The sequence below is a fragment of the Pseudopodoces humilis genome, chromosome 7 (genome assembly GCF_049639895.1).
Source record: "Pseudopodoces humilis isolate 2021_Gansu_Grassland_sample_001 chromosome 7, ASM4963989v1, whole genome shotgun sequence".
NCBI classification, from domain to species: Eukaryota; Metazoa; Chordata; class Aves; order Passeriformes; family Paridae; genus Pseudopodoces; species Pseudopodoces humilis.
In genome coordinates this window covers 29,116,739-29,133,931 of record NC_142206.1, presented here as the reverse complement: position 1 = coordinate 29,133,931, position 17,193 = coordinate 29,116,739, and the positions used below count along the sequence as shown (strand labels likewise).

The 17,193-nt window shown below is 46.9% G+C and overlaps 1 protein-coding gene across 3 annotated transcripts in view; it reads left to right on the top strand.

Annotated features, from left to right (window-relative positions):
• The first annotated feature begins 445 nt into the window (after nt 1-445).
• Nucleotides 446-17,193, top strand: part of SMOC1 (SPARC related modular calcium binding 1) — a 160,479-nt gene continuing 143,731 nt past the window's right edge. Inside the window, exons 1-6 of one of the 3 annotated variants that reach the window (XM_088057977.1) lie at nt 446-516; nt 1,164-1,345; nt 1,612-1,767; nt 2,158-2,316; nt 9,313-9,504; nt 13,431-13,855. The gene's annotated coding sequence lies outside the window, so the exon portion shown is untranslated. Of the gene's footprint in view, nt 517-1,163; nt 1,346-1,611; nt 1,768-2,157; nt 2,317-9,312; nt 9,505-13,430; nt 13,856-14,631; nt 14,934-17,193 lie in introns of those variants that run through there. The other 2 variants (XM_088057978.1, XM_088057979.1) reach the window with 2 other exon arrangements.

Sequence of the window (17,193 nt, the reverse complement as noted above, 5' to 3'; positions counted from 1 at the left end):
GCGAGAGTATTCTTCAGTCATCCTGCTTCAAGAAAATCCCCCTTGGTGAAATCCTGTCCTCTGCTTGCAGGATATAAAGCCTGGGTCTAAAAGAGCCTTGCAGACAGGGAAGTTGTTATTTGGTAGTTGTACTAACCGGACTGGGGAAGGGATTTTAAGCGGGGAGATTTGCTGCGCTCTGGCTGAGCTCTAATTCCTTTGCTGAAGGGTATTATGATGCTGCGGTAGCTTGTCCATTGCTTCTATTCATCTGGGAGCTCAGCAGGCTCAGCCTCTGCAGCCCTATTGCTCTGGAAACATTGCTGGAGGCAGGCAGGAATGTCAGAGCTGTTCTCCGTGTTCCTCCCCACTTGCTCTTGTTTTCCTTGGGAACTTTGTTTTCCAGGCTGGCAGCCAGGCCGGAAAAGCACCAACAACAGCTCAGGAGGCCAGCACAGGCATCCCCCATCGGGCGGGAAGAAGCAGCGCCCGTGGCTCTCAGCGGCTCTGCACATCCATACCTTCTCCTACACCTTTGTGAGCACCACACTGCCATTTCTGGGGACAAAGGGCCCTTCAGTAAGTCACAGGTGGTGCCTGGAGCCCCCTGTGTCACTGTGGTGGCAGAGTAGTGCCTCAGCTCGTTGCTGGCTCCTGGCTGAGCAGGTAGGGCAAGGAGGCCTACAGCACTGTGTGCATTTTGATTTTCTGTAGGCATTTGCAAGCCCACCAGGCGCAAGTAAGGGCTGCCCAAGTAGCACATGGGCAAGATCCATAAGAATTAAGAGAAGAGCACAGGAGCAAAGCCCACAGCAATTCTTTATGTCTTTCTATCCCTGTCTTCAGGACATTTCCCCCTCTGTGAGTCCCCAGCCTTCCTGGGGAAAGCTTGTTTTTCACTGTTTGCCTTTTAGCTGTGTGCTGAATTTTGTAAGGAATGCAGAAAGAGTCAAGCCAAGCAATAAAGTGCTTATAAAGTGTCACTGCCTGGGCAGCACCTCCTCTTCCCCTAAACTCAGTGTAGCTCAGGTTTTTAAAATGTCAATGTTCTAACACTGTCACCCTTTGCAGGACTGTAGAAGAATGTTTCAATGACTCTAATAATTTAAAAAATGCCTGCTAGTTGTTCATTGTTCAACTGGTACACATTGCACAGCTGAATAATTCCTATTGGTTCCCAGTAGTTGATGGAGGAAATGCCACAGGAGCCAAGGAAGAGACTGGTTGAAGAAAGCAGAATAAATTAGGATCATTATTTCACCCTGGTTCATGCTTGGACATTCAGTTATTTGACATGGGCACCAGAGCTGCGAGTTTGCATTTAAGTGTGGCCAAAGAGCTGTATCCCTGCGGTGGGACCTGGGAGGTGGGATGGCTGGAGGGATTGTTGGAGGGATTGTTGGAGGGATTGTTGGAGGGATGGCTGGAGGGATTGTTGGAGGGATGGCTGGAGGGATTGTTGGAGGGATGGCTGGAGGGATTGTTGGAGGGATGTCCGGAGGGATGTCCGGAGGGATGTCCGGAGGGATGTCCGGAGGGATGTCCGGAGGGATGGCCGGAGGGATGTCCGGAGGGATGGTTGGAGGGATGGCTGGAGGGATGGCTGGAGGAAGGAGTGTGCTCTCATTGCAGAAGGCCCGGCTGTTGCACGGGCATGCTGCTGCCTTACTGCTCAAGTCACCTACCAGAGGATGCATTTGCCTCGCAGAAGCCGTCTCTTTAATCCCTGGGCAAAGCGTGCCTTTTCCTTCCTTCAGGCACTCGCTGGGAGGGCTCGGCTCCTCAGAGGTAAGCTCCCGGCTGCCCCGCCAGCCGCGCTCTCCGCTCCCCTGCGGGCCGGGGAGCGCTGCCCTGCCGGGCTGGTGCCGCTGGAGGGCGCTGCCCGCCCGCCTGCACAGCACAGCGCCCAGCGCGCACCGCGGGCTGCTCACATCGGCCCTGGGAAACACAAACATCCCCAAATCCACAGCTACGGCCTAATGCTGCCTTGTGGATTTTTTTTTTTTTTTTTTTTTATTTTTTTTTTGGAAGGAGTTAGTGCTTCATGCTTTCATAATGCAGCTTCATAAATCCACCTGATAAATACAAAAAGGCTTATGTGACCCTTTCAGTGGCAGGGGGGCTGAAGTCTAATTTCTCTGTTTGCAGCTGGGATCATCATCTCCTGTGTTTTTACAGATTTTACCATAACCTGAGCTCAATCTAGTGGCTGCCCAAAGGCCCTGTTTCAGCAGATGTGCCCGACAGGAGCAGTGGTGCTTCATTATATGAGATTTCACATTGCTGGCCCACAATACAAGACAAGTCTTTGACCTCTGGTGCCCACATTTTGCTCAGGTAAGGTTTGTGAAAACATTGAGAACTGTACTGTTAGGTGCTTGGCTAATCAGTTGGCTCATTTCTGTGTGATTTTGAGGCAATTTGCCCATCACAGCCCTGCACACATGTGGGCACTGTACTGGAGTGGGGATGGAACAAGGAGAGCTTCTGCAGAGACAATCAACTTGTCATGACTTGTTCCAGCTGTGGCTGAGGGCTTCATCCCAGCTGGAGACCCAGGGTGGACTTGGCAACGTCAGCCAGAGCATGCTCTATAGCCGGCCAGCAGTGAAAAAGAAACTTGCTCTGACGCCTCTTTGTCAGGGAGGTTATTTTAAATTTGAGTTTACTGGGCTTGTAGGCATTGTTTATACCTTGAGCAGTGTAGGAAACTCTGTAGAAAGAAATGCTGCTCCTGAGAGTGTGAGGTGCTTCAGTCATTTAGGCCAACATTTCTATCATATCAGGACACTGAATCTTCCTCTGAATTTCTAGAGGGAGGCTTTCCACCAGCACTGGGAAATACCTAAGGGTCTTGGTGGGTGGGAAGGGTCCTACCCCATCCTTCCAGAGGTGTTACTACCCTAAGGGATTTTAACTTACTCCAGTCAGAGAGCTCTGGAGAAGGGTTATGTTTATGTTAGGCAAGCCTAGGTTGCCATGGATTTCTGGCTGCTGTGATAGATTTTCTGTTTCCCAAAGGAACCTGTAGCAGTGGGCAATGTGGTGATAAATGGGAAAGACTCTGTGTTCCCTCAGTGGGAAGCAAGCTGCAGGTCTGTGGCAGAAAACCCCAGGGAGCACCCCTGGTTGAGGGCACCCCATGTTCTCAAAGGGTGTCTCTGTTTTTCCTACCTCTGCCTGCAGGAAAGGTGTCAGTGGGGTGTTGAAGCAGGTTCACCTCAAGGGGACATTTTTTTTTAATGAAAAACTCTACAGAAGGAAGTGTGTTCGTGTCTGTGATGCTTATTTTTCTCTGAAGGAAGAGACATTTTTATTGTCCATTGTAGTTAGTTATTTACTATGTAATTAGTGGGTCTAGTTAATCTTGCATGTTTCATTTCTTCAGGGACCAGATGTCAAAGACAGCTTCAGAAAAATTTGACAGCTCTAGTTTTCCTGCAACTTGGATAAAATGCTATCAGCAGAACATTTCCCTAAACTTGTCTCCAATCTGTATAGCCTTGATATTGTTCTTAGTTTCACAGGAGAAATGAACCTTAGCTACTGTTCCTTGACCTTTGCAGGGTGATAGCTATACAGAAAATGCTGTCTTCTCTCTGGGTCACGTGAGAAGCCTCTGGCATGAGCTTGTGAGAGCTGCTGTGGGCAGCAGAAGGTTGCCCAGTTGCTTGCCTAACTTCCAGCTGTGGATGCTGTACATCTACAAAGGGAAATTGCACCTTGAGCTGAGGCCAGTGTGCTCATTTTGTATCAAAGTTTGCATTTTAAATTATTTCATTTGGTAGGTGGTGCTCAAGTTCTGATGTTATCGCTTTAAACTGCACAGTTGGTGGCATGCACTAGTCCTCCTTCCTACATAATGAATATGAAGATTTAATACAGGAGATGGTTAGAAAAGTGGAAGGTAAGAAATATGGTGTTCAGGAATAGTCAAGGATTGATGAAAGAGCCCAAGATGCTTATGAATGCACAGAAAGGCTGGTGTGAAAGCCTGGCTCCCCTAGGACACTCACTGGGGTGTCCTGAGTGTTCCAGCCCAAGGGAGCACCCCAAGTGGGCATGGAGGACAGCACCATAGCTGAGGTGGGCACCTGGAACCACCTCCCAAGGGATGTTTGAAGCCTGGATAGTCCTGGACTTCTGGCCAAGCTCTTGTGATCCACAATCCATCAGTGGAGAAATCCTAAATAAGTATCTGTGTGTTCAGCAGCACTTGGATATGGGGACCTGTGTGTTTACAGGGTGTGAGTTCTCACTGCTGTGGCTATGCCACTGCTTTTTAGTTTGGATTTGTGCACTCCGTTTACTTTGTTCCCTTTTTCTTCGACTTGTACTTGTTGTGACCAGACCCTGATTCAGTCTGAAGAGGCAGGATGTGCAGAGTTTATGGTCTTTACTTGCAAGGGAAGAGAGCTGGACTTATTTCCTTGCTTAGCATCCTGTTGTAAGACACAGGCCAACCAATTTCTGCCTCTCTTCTACCATCCTGCTAAAGCCCTATTACTGCCTGCCTGCACTGAGCTGTTGGCCTTTCTGCATGGTGCAGGTGTGCCACAAAAAGTTCAAGAGGACTGTTGAAAGGCCTCTGCTTGTGTACTTTACCCATCTGCCATCTTTGGCAGCTCCTTAGGCCCTTGTGGGCTGAGGTCTGTCTAGAACAGCAGCCTCTGGGTGGCTGGATCCCAGTTTGGGTGCCAAACATGTTCCTATTCCTCATGAATGTTTTGCTGAGTTTCTGGGCTGGTAGAAATCTCGTGTATTAGGCACTGCTGTGTTATTGGTATTCCTGTGGTCAGCCCCTGTGCTTGGGGCTTGTCCAGGCACCCAGGCAATGGCAAGCCAAACCCAGCAGTGCAGTGCTTTTGTCTTGCTTTAATTAATTAGAGTAGGACACCATTATTAGCAGCATAATTTTGTTTCCATTTGTTCATTCTGACAGCAACCAAAGGAAGCCATTATTTCTGCAAGAGGATGTTTCAGCAAGTGTTATGGTAAATAAAGCTAACAGGATCAGTGCAAAGGAGAGGATCACGTTCTCTTAAGGACAGCAATCGATAATCAGGCTGTTTCATGCCAAATCCTTCCAAGAGGCACGCTAGTGAGCTCACTCTCAGATCAGCCTTTAATCTTGGAGGATTACTGACCTCTTTACTGGCTGATATATTTCCCATGGTGTACCTGCTCTGTAGCACAGGTCTCCCTGCAAGATGTGCGGCAATTCTTTCAGCGCCCTCAGACACAAAGGAAAGAAGTTGATGGCACCCACCTGCCCCTTTGGGCCAAGACATTTCTGTTTGGATCAGGCTAAAGATGGAAGGCCAGGTCTGGGTTTGACACTGAATAATGTTTCACAGCCTTCCCTGCTCCATGAGCAGCAACAGCGCTGAGCACACCATAGGGTCCTAGAAACCGTGTGCTCCTCTGGCCCCTAAGGCAGGGACAGCAGTCTCAGTTTTAACTTTCTCGGCTGTAAGCAACATTATTACTGGAAGTAAAATGACACTGAAGACCTGTTCTTCATGCTGACAAATGAAATACTTCAGCAATGTGATGTCGGTTAAAATATCTTAACATTTTTTTGTGCAACCCTGGAGAAAAATGACAAGACGTACACTGCAGGGTGCTCATTCTTGAGATCTCCAGTGGTTTTTATACTCCTCATTTTAGTGTAAGTCTTTTGATCTTTGCAGTTTGGCACAAAGGTGTGGGCATTAGGTGAGCTACTCAGTTTTATTTTATAGAAAAAAATTAGTTTGTCACCCTCAAGGATTCGCAGAAAAGTTTGAAAATGTGATCATAAACATCAGGGAACCAGAGTGCAAGTAGGAGAAGTGCAAATAGGAAAAGAAATGTTTATAATTTTCTTTAAAAAACAGAACAAAATGCCTTGCAATTTTAAAGCTGTGATTCTCTGGAGCGTGGTGCATAGTTTTTGAGTATGTGAGGTTGGCAGTGCTGGAAAGGATGCTTTTCTCTCCCCAGATCATGTTTTTTCTGCTGGGAATTTTAATTACCAGCTTTAACTGTTTCTGCACCTTTTTCTTGGCTGGCTTCTCCTGCAGCTGAGGAACCTCCCCCATCTCTGGGGGCTTGGACAGGCAGCCAGAGGTGGTGGCAGTGGCCAGGATTGCCCCAGTGGCAGAGGCTGGGCTGCCCTGCTTGGTTGTGTCTGGCCACATCCTTCAGACCTGCTGGGCAGCAAAGCCTCTCCAAGGTCTTTCAGCCCTCTCTCCTGGTGGGGGGGGTCAGGGGAGCTCACCCTGGGGAGCTCAGCAGCACCCCTTGTCCCCCACTCAGTTGCAGCCAGGCTGAGTGAATGACTTGGCTTGGAGGATTGTCTCCCACCTGCAAAGCTTGCTGTAGGGATGTGCTCTTCTCTGAGGACTACTGAAGGGCAGGAGCTCTTTCCTCCAGGGGCTTGTTGGCATGGCTGGTGATTCCTGTGAGCAGGGCCCCGGTGTGACCCTGCTCTCAGCAGGGCACAGAAAGGCACGGTGCCTTCCCAGAAATCCTGCAGGGATACAGCAACACTGCTGGGCTCTTCCCTCTGTTTCTCCCTTCCCAAGCCACCTCCCTTGGGCACTGCTCTTTCATATTTTTAGAAAGCACAGTTGATGTTTTTCAGCGCTGGCTTTGCACGTCAGCAGCCATTGCACAATGAGCTCTCAGGGACCATTTATTTCGCAAGCAAGGGTCGTACCCTGCGACAGTGTTTTCTGTCACCTCCTCAAGAGCACTTTGGGCTCTAGCTGCTTCAAAATGGCAGCTATTGTTCAGTGTCTCATGCCCTGCTTGAAACCAGGCCTCCCCCAGGCATGTTTCAATAGCTCTTCTTGGTGATCTATTTATCCCCACCTGCTTTCAGGGGGAGTGGGGAAGGGCTCATTCCTATTTTAGGGACCAATGCACCAATATGCTGCAAGCAGCCCCCTTCTCTGCCTCCCAGAGGTAGTTCTAATTTAATTTACCTTTCTGAGGTAGTCCTAATTTTATCTAGCATTAGCCCCTTGGAGAGCTGGGATCTGGAGGCTGATCATGCTCACTATACCAAGGTCTGTGCTGCATGGGCACAGGCCAACCCATCCTTTACAGAATGATGCCTGCAAATAGGGAAGTTATGATTTGAATTTATAAAAAATAAAATATCAGCCCTCTGGATAAAGAAGGCCAATATTAAGTAGCACTTTGTTTTACAGCTAGAAGGTGACTGTGGAGACTGGGGGAGCCACTTATTACCTTTGGTAAGAGAATTGGCAAGACAAGTAGGAAACTTCAGAGGGTACAGGCTGTCTGGGCAAAGTCTGGATGCCCTCCCTCACTGGCTGGACTTGAGGACTGTGTATGTTAATATGGTGCACACATATTAACATTGTATATCCATAATTTCCCACAAAAATATCTTATTACAGAGAGCTTGTTTCTCCACTCCTCTATTGTAAGCACCTGTGGGTTGTGTGGGTCCTGTGGAACCAACCTTAGCTAACCCATGCCATCTCTAATCCTTCAGGGCTCTGACTGTTTTCACATTTTCCCAACTGGGCTGAGCACCCTTCCAAATTGTCAGCCTGCTGCCACGCACACTGATTTATATTCCCTGAGAAATACAATTGTAACTATTTCAATTACAAGACAACTCAAAACCATAAATGTCTCCAAAGTTGTGAAGAATGCCCCAGTCTAGGACCACAACAATCCTGCCTCCCTAAATTTTTCCCATTATGTTTTCCTGAATTTGACTGCATCTGATACTTCAGCTGGAATGATGTATGCCATTCCATATGCACTTCCAGCATGAGCACATCTGCATGGCACACTATCTGCTTCCCCTGACATGATGCCCATATTTCCAACTATACCAGGACTCCTTTCCCCCTAGGCAAACCCCTCTTTTGGGTTTGTCCTGTTCCTTCCTATATTTGCTCATCCACTGTGAGAATTAGCTCTCCATAACTCAGGATCTAATTCTTGTTTGCTTTGGGCTGGTTCAGAGTTTTGCTAGTAAAGAGGGCACAGTTCTTGCAGGTTCTTAGGGCAGTGTGCTTTATTTCAGGCACAAACAAACCCGTTGCACTCAGCATGTGCAGTGCTGCATTCACCCACAGAGGTATATAAAGGGTAATGATAATGTTGCCCAGAAGGCTAACACATCAAAGGCCAAGGAGCAGTTAAAATGTATTATGAGCTGTTGGCAGTGATTGTGGGGGGTATTCGTGTGTTGCTGATTTGGATGGCTGGAGTAAATGAAAACCCTCTGGATTAATTGGTACACCAAAGAGATTTGGAGGAAAATGGAGGCCGATGGAAAATGGCAAACAAGGGAAAACACAGATAGCTGGGTGTGCTGACCTGCTGTGGGGCACTGCTGATTAACTTGCAGCTCCCTGCTGTGGCCTGGAAAGCCAGGCAGAGCTGGGGGTGCCCTCCCAGCGGCTCGCCCAGCACTCTGGTGGGAGCGGACTGAGCCCCACAGGCAGCATCTGCAGCGCTGCTATTTCAGCACAGCCAAGTGGGTAGTTAGAGGTGAGACTTACCAGGTGTCACAAGACACCTGGACACCACAGGACAAGAGTTTAATTACTTTTAATGATGTGGGGTGCTGGGGGAGTGAGAGGAGGCCGTGTGGTGCCTGGTGTCACAGAGCAACTGGAGCTGGGAATTTCAAAATGGATTTGCACAGTCTGCTGCCTGAACCAGATGACAACCAGAACTGAATGATACACTCCCATCTTTAGCTAGGATACCCATATTCCAACTACTATTTTGTGGTTTGTTATTAACCCTTAAATTTTACATAAATGGCATTTAGCCTAGGTGTTACACTGGCAGCCATACAGACTCCAATTGTACCAGCTCACTCACAAGCTCATTGAGCAGCTGGAGCAGGAGCACTCAGCACAGCACCAGTAAGTTGTGCCCTTGCAGACCACCTGCCTAGTGGTTGGGGCAGGTATCCTCATGCTGAGGAGAGAGGGCAACTGGGGGTCTTCCATATGTCCACACTGGAGCTGCAAAAGAGGGTCCTTGTCTTCTTTCTGATCAGCAGCTCTGCTCACCAATGGGTTTCTGAAATAATTGTGCCAAAGCCAACCTGCCACAACTTGTGCTGGTATCAGTGATCTCCCATCTGGACATCATCTTGCCAAGTAGTTCCTCTGTCTTGTCATGATCTGACTTACTCATCACTGACTCTGGTAGAGACACTTTTTTACTGCTAGTCTTGACTAGACACCTCCAGTTTGGGTGGTTTTCTGCTCTGTTCTACCAGTTCCTCCTGCAGCTTAGGAGTTTGTTTAATTCCTGTACTCAACTCTGCATATTTTTCTTTTGCAGACTTGAGGAGCCCTTGTCAAGGGAAGAAAAGCACAGAAGGTGATATGCTTCTGGTCACCTAGTGAAGGTCTCCTTCTTCTCTCATTACCATTTCAGTGCATGGAAGAGAGGAAGAAAGAGGCTGCTCTAACTGGCAGGTTCTCCCAACCACATGTCCTTCTGGCAGCTATGTGGGTGTCATGGGGATTGAAGGTAAAATAACACAATTCCAGAGGGCTCTTTCTCTGTCCTTTTCCTAAATATAGTTAGAAGAAAAATAGTAGAGTAAAGTTAGCAGAAAGACAGAGAAGGAAAGTGCATTGGTCTATGCACAGGTGGGATTGCTCCTCTCCCCAGGACCTAGACCCAACTTTGTCAGGCTCCTGTCTTGTCTCCCAGCTCATTGTCTCAGATTATTTAAAGCATGGCCCAGCTCTGCAGCCTCTGTCACTACCCATCCCACTGTCCTTCTGCTGGCAACCTCCTCCTCTGTGGGTGTCACAGGAAAAAAATTTTGCCTTCTGCTCATGTCTGGGTGCATTGTAGCAGGGTAGGAGAACGCATTTTTAATATAGTGAGACCATGAGAATGAGCATCACCAACTTTTTTTCTGACATGAGTCTGAAAAATTCCTTGCTTTTCCCATAAATCCAAGACATATATAAATAATCTGTTTTCAGTCTTGAAGCTGAAGGCAAGCATCAATTTTAAAATCTATTTTTAAAGCAAATAGCATTGTAATTTATAATGTTAAACCAAAGTTTTTGAAGTGCTCTCATCCTTGGAAAAAAGAGTACATTTTGTTTTTTGGTGACTAATGATGAAGTGTTTTCTAAAGGTGACTGAGCATAGCACAAAGAGTCCTAAATAAATTTATTAGCTTATCAAATGTAGTTAATTGAATTTGGTTGCTAATGGCTATGACTTTGCAAGCGAAAAGCACTTTTGGTGCTTTTAGACAGTTTCTTATCAAAGAACAAAAAATCCAACTTTAAAACATAACACAGCTTACTGAATAATCATGTTATTTGTCAGACAAGCAGAAGTATCATCACTGAAGTGCTCCCAAATGCCAAATTGGGTAATATACATAATTAGGCCCCATTTGATTAGATGTGTGCCCATGGTAACAGCCACACTCAAGATCCATATATTAGTAGAGACTTGAAATAATCTTCAAGAGGGATGATGGCAACATCTGAAGCTTCAATGAGGAGACTTTTGGAACATAACCTACACACCAATTTTCTCTGTTCCAGTGGTTATTCTTTATCTTATTATCTTCTATTTTTAAAACAATGCATACCTTGGTTCTCAAAGGTGATATATTGCTTCCACGAAGTGTCAGTACACTTTTGTCCCTACAAGGAAGATCTCTTACTCATCTTCATCATGTTATAAAGCCTAAAACCTTCCTATATTTAGGGATGAAACACAGCAATTGGCAAGGCTGCTGCAAGCTGTCTCTAGGAGGTGGCAACAATCATCTCCTGGAAGGCAGCCCATCTCAGATCCACTCTCGTCCTGCAGCCTGGGACAGCCCTGTGATGGATAAAGTCTCCTGCATGTTCTTTTAGGCTTTTGCAGAAGCCTTGTGAAGAAACTGCGAGGTCTCAGCAAGAAACTGATTTTGCATCAGATACAAGGCTCAGAGAGCCTGTGAGCCCTGAGCTACTGCCAGCCCACAGGGAATGAGTCCAGAGAGTACTGTTTGGGCAGCAGGGGAATGCAAGAGAGTGTTTAGCTGTAGATACAATATGAGTTGTCCCTGCAGTTTACTTTACATGCTTAGAGGGTGAATGAGTTTGGAAGTGTTGGGAGAGAATCAGAGAATTAACAGAATGAATTATTATTATGCATTATGTATACAAAAAGAGAGAAATTTATCTCCTGGTGCAATACTGTATATCCAGGAATGATGATAGGTGCTGCTTCTGCAGAAATGCTGGCTGGAAAATATTTAAAAGAAGGTTCTTTCCCTCAGTAAGGAAGAGACCAAGATACAGAAAATTCCCCCAGGTGAAGGTACCAGGGAAAGCCTGGTCTGTAGCAGAGAAACCGAGACAATGGGTGCTGAGAGTCTGTCAGGAGAGGAGCACAGAGTCTCAGTCCTGGCCAGTTTGGTCTAGAGGGCTCAGGGGTATATGTGGCTAATCTGGTCATGTCAGCTATCCCACCAGTGCAAGAGAGCCACAGTGGACCCCTTACAATGTCCTCACCTTATAGGAACAAGACAGGACCTGGCTCCAGGGTACTCTGAAGGTATGTCATGGAGAGGAAGTCAACACTGAAAGACTCTGAAAAATAAATGTACAAAGACGTTTTAGAATGTCTTTTAGCTTTTTGGAAGAAGGCTATCCTGAGCAAATGGGAAACAGAACAGCTAAAAAGCTTTGGCGGGCGGAGAGGGAGCACAGGAGAAGATTTTATTCCCTGGTTTAGCTGTTACTTGCCACAGAGAACACCTGGGAGCACTTTCTCTAAGGGGCCAGTGACACAGCCAGCCATATTTGTAGCCCTCAGCTGGACAGCAAGTACACTGTAGGAGTGTCAATACAAAGTCATCAAACTGTTACTGGATACAGCGTTAGGATTACACTTACTGAGGTGGAAGTAGACCTGTGGATCCACCTTGGGCATGCAGCGCATGATCAGGAGCATATCATCTTTCTCCATATTTGCATGTTCTTAACATGCTCAGAGGAGAGGATCCTCAGCCATATAAATTAACAGCACAGGTCAAATTATACTGAAGCTGTGAAATTCCTACACCCTTCCCTCTTTTCTTTAAGTATGTGCTGTTTTTAACACTTGTTCCCAAAACAGGAGATTATTCAAACCAGTTTCTTGTTATTCACATCAGCACCAAACTATGAGGTCTGAAATTCGCCAGACCAAACCCTGGGTCCGCTCTGGAGGACAGCAGGAGAACTCTAAACTGGGTTGTGTGTGAACCCTGTGGTGATGGTAGTGATGGCTGTGCCAGCCCTAAACACCCTGTTTTAAAGATATCTTGCAGACAGATTTTGTGTTTTGACCACCTGTGTTTGACAGTGCGCTTGTACTGGGTATTCCCAGGCACACAGGACCTCCTACAGGCTGAAGGGCATTCTCTGGTCGCGGGGCTGGAAGTCTGGCAGCTCTTTGGTGGTGAAGCCAGCCCTGAGAGAGTCCTGGGGGTGCCACTGAAAGGCACGGTGGATGTGCTGAGTGTGGGAGTGAGAGTGCTCACACACACACACACAATATAAGCAGTATTGGTCCCTCCTGTGATAAATGGCTCTAAGTACAGCTTTGTGAAATTCTGAATTTCTGTTTTTCAGAACAGAACAAACTGGGGTAAAAAACAGGAAAAATTGTTTCCTGGAATTATAACAGTCATATTCATAAATGTTTCTGTGTTCTGTTTTGACATTTTTTTGGATCAAAGTGAAGCATTTTGACATTTCTGAGGTAGGAATGTTTTGCTTCAATTTGTTGAACTGACATGAAATGTTTAGTTTCAAGTCTGCTTAACATTAAAATAGGCAGTGCCTTTCCTTGGGTTTGGGTCCCATTCTCTCCTCTGGGCTGTGCTCCCTGGGAGCTCTGCCCGGCTCCCATAAAGCTTGGGCAAGGTCCACATTGTTCTCAGTCAGTCCTCAGCCACAAGCCCCATGCACAGGAGGAAAAAAGAGGCCTTTTTGGGAAAGTTCCTTTTCATGCTGAACTCAATTGGAATGAAAAAAATTGTGGCAGTTGGAGCAAAGTGCTTGGTTCCAGTTCAGTGCGACAAAACATCATTTCTTGTCAGCAGCATCCCTGTCTTCCCATAGGCACTTTTTATGTAGCAGAAACTATTTTCTGATTAAAAAAGATCTCCCAGTAAGTGCCCACCAGGTGTTGATGTGATCTGCACCCACAATCTCCAGAAGGTCTGCAGGCTGGACCCTTGGATGCAGTGGAGGGGCTGCCCTTTGGTGTTGGTTGAGCAGATTTCCCAACAGGCTAAAGACCCTAAAGACCCCATTTGCCTGCCTGGGGGCTGGCTGGGGCTGGGGCAGCCTCTGGCTTGGCTGTTCCCAGGGGAGGTGAGGGGGCTGCAATAGGGACAGGAGGGTCTCCTCTGGGAATTCAGCAGACTCTGCTCTTTTCCACAGGTGGCTCTAAGGTCTTCCTGGGATTTCTGATGAAATTTACGTGCAAGTCAGTTCAGAAGCTGCTTTGGTTCATTCTCAACAGCTCTTTATGGGATGAAGCAGATCCTTCTACTTACTGTGAGGGATAATTGAACTCCTTGCCCTCCCCCTTTCCTGGGCAGCAGCTTCAAAAGGTCTCTGATTTTGCTCACCAATCAAGCAATCTCATTTGCAAAACAACTGCAAGGGCCCTGCAAAAGCAGAAGGACAGCTCTTTTGTTAAATCGTGCCTTTTGGTGACACAAAGGAATCGTAAAGGTGATGGAGCTGCAGACTGGACAGCCACATTTCCTGGACTGTGCAGGCTGCCTTCCCTCCCCCTACCAGCTGTAATTTCAGACCCCGAGTCTAAGGGTTATGCAAGGCTCGAGCCCAGTGAGAACAAGGTGCACTGCAACTATTCTTAGCTCCAAAAATGATTCCTGGCTTTGCTTTGAAATCTGAACCAGGGTTAATTTCTCGCCCCCTTCCCCCCCCCCCCCCCGTCTGTTTCCTCTCCTCTTTCATTTACCTATTTGCATAGACTGTCATCGTTAGAATTTCCATTAAAATTGAAAGCCTCCTTCCTGCATGTCACCTCTCGCAGCCCCCTTCCGCTTGCCCTGTGTGACTTTTGGAGGGCTGGAGAGCAAAGGTCCTGCACTAGCATCGCCTCCCGAGCCCTGTGTTCCCCCTGCCCTCAGTCCTGCTCCTCCGTTGCTATAGGAACATCCATCAACTTGGGAGTGCCAGAGAAAAAGAACAGAGAGTTATCTTAATTATTTAATGATTAATATATGTTTATAGAGTGCTTCAAAACAGTGTATAATTTTGTGAATTGTCTATTAACTGGGCAAGAGGTATAATTTGCTGAACATCCTCCACTCCCATTGTTTCAAAGGGAGGAAAAGGTGGTAGGCAGCTTGCAGGTTTTGTAATAGTTATATTACTAGGAGTACTAGTAGATCTGCTTCAGGAAAATAATTTTAACTAAGAGCCTTCACCTGGAGTTTTCATGGGCAAGGCTGTTCTCAACACCTACCACTGAGGTTACTCAAACACCTCCATTATAAAGACCTGTGTTCAGCTGTTCTTTGGCAAGTTTCACCCCCCTGGAAAGAAGGATTGAGGTTATTTCTTGTAAAGGTTGAATAAAAAGAGGAGGCAGAGAGTGCTTGCAGCTGGTGGTGAAACATGGCTGGCTGGTACAGGAGCCTCAGCTGCACCACTCTGCTGAGTGATTGTGCTTTTGCCAGACGGCTGCGGAGGCCTTTTGATAAAATTTGTTGCTCTGTGCCTGTAGTATCAGGTTGGAAGGGCTGTGTAAGCAAGCTCTGTCAGCTGATGAGGAAGGATGGGACAAGGAGCATGGTGCTGGTGTTGTGGTGCAGTGCTGTGTTCCCACTTCCAGTTGGGGATGCCAGCTAGACCGGTATCTGTGCCTGTGCTGGCTGTAAATCCTGAGCTCTGCCCAGTCTGACCCAGGTAACCTGCTGAAGCCAGTCTGCCTGTGCTCTCTCCAGCCCCCAGGGCTGCCTTCTGCTCTGACTTTCCCTGATGCTTGTCTGCTCTCTGGCTCCTTCCCTCTCCTGTTAGCCGGCTGTGACTCTTGCACAGAGGGATGCAAGGTACGTGTAGACTTGCCACCTGAAGATCTGTGTCACTGGGCATGGGAGAGCCTGGGACATGCAACACACACTGCCATGCATGCTTGAGAGCTGAGACTTGCAGTCAGCATGCTTTTGGTGTGAGCTGTCATGCGCCTTGGAGACCTGTGGGGCTGGTACACCCTCGGTGGCAGGCCTGATGGTCCTTGTAGGAGAGACAGGACAGCATGATAGAATACAGGCAGCTGATGAAAGCTGGTGCTCCCTGCCTGACTCACCAGGCTCCTTACCTGAATAAGGCCTGCAAGACCGTGGCTGCTGTGGTGGAGGATGGTTGGGAGGGTAATAATTCTAACTGGTGCTCTGGGAGCGGCTGTTTTGTTGGTATGAAGCACTGAAGACCTGTGATGCCATGGGATAGGTGCTGATCAGGTGTGTGATGTGTACAGCTCCCTAGTGTTCAAGAGGAAGTACAGAATGAATAAGGAGACTTGCTAAATGCAACAAATTTGCCCTGGACAAATTTTCAAAAATATTCACGTTGTTATTTAGGAAATATCAAAATCTTGTTAAATCTTTTTAATTTTATGGACTCTTGGACTTCTCAGCCTCTGTGAATCCATCTTCTGTAGAGCAATCATCCCATAAAAGTGCCTTCAAATGTGGCAGCCACCCCTCAGGCTTGTTATGGAGTTTAATTATGGATTGTTGCAGAAAAGTCTCTGCTCCACCTGAAGAAAGCAGTAGCAGTATTAGGTTGTTATTCTGTAGTAGTTCAGCACTAGAGGGGGATGTAGCACATGCTTTACATCCAGCAGGTTTCCTATGTACATACAACAATATTTTACAGTGGTGTTTATGAGGAGGCTGTTTCTTTAATTGCCAACATAAAGATTTTTTTCTTGCAGGGGCAATTTTCTTGCATAGGATAAAAATCAGAGAGGTTGCTATTTGCCAAGCCTTAAAAGACTGTGCTTGTAGTCAATTAATTTTGTTATGTTTCATGTGTTTTGGATATTGGGGCCTGAGAACTTCAGGCAATTTACGGGTTGGTTTTTTTTTTCTATTTTTTTTCTTTTTTTTTATTATTTTCTTTTTTTTTGGTGTATGGCTGACATGAGCAAACAGAGAGGCTGCTCTTTAGTTTGGCTGTAGCTCTGATCCAAGCTGCTGGCTGGAAGGGTCTGAACTCTGCCCTTCTTACCAAGGAGACACTTGATGTGCTATGCTGTGGGACTGAAGTCTGTTGTGGTGGCGAGTCCTACAAGTAGCTGAACAAAGATGTAAAGCCAAATCCACCCAGCTCCACTTGCTTGGAAAGCTGCACGTTGTCTGTTTTCAGCAAAAATGGCTCTTCAATTTTGAAGAGGTCCCAGTAATAAAAACCAGTTGTCCACTTCATGCATGAGCAAAATACTTGGCAAAAAAAGCTGCTGCTTTGAGGTTTTGCAGAAGCTGGTCAAATTCCTGTCCTCTTGTTTTCCTTCTAATCTCCAGTGAGCAATTCTTATTCCATGTTTTTACGCAACAGTGCAGGAGTGTGCCAGTGTGAGAAGGTGACTTGCTAGCCTGTTAGGCAGGGAATTTCTCCATGTGCCTTTGGGTATGACACTTTGTGAGAAGAGCAGCCAGGCTGGTGTATGCCGTGGATATTCACAAATGCGGCTGTAGTAGAAGGTGAGAATGTCAGTTGCTGAAGAAAACCTGTATTCAGGCCAGTGGCTAAACACTCTCACAGATCCAATTTTTTGCAGTCTGCTCTATGGGAGATCATCATGTGTGCCCCCGTGCCCTCCTCTCCTTCTCCTGCTTGTACCCTGGAACTGAATGTGGCTGTGGTTCCCACCTCGTGCTGAAATGTTGGCTAGCCGGAAAAGATGTCCCCATTCACATTTCCACACAGAAACTTTTCTTTCCCTACTTTTAGTGCCTGTAATTACTTCTTTACTCCAGTGCCAGCAATCTTCCATCAGGCATCGTTATTAATGGAGAGAAAAGAGAAGGGAAGGGAGGGAGAGAAAGAGAGAGAGTGCCACAAAACTTAATTTAATCGCAGCACCCCATGCTCAATTTAACAGACACAACAGCTCAGAATGGGGTCCCTGTGCAACGGGAGGGCAGGCAGTGGAGCGTCCCTG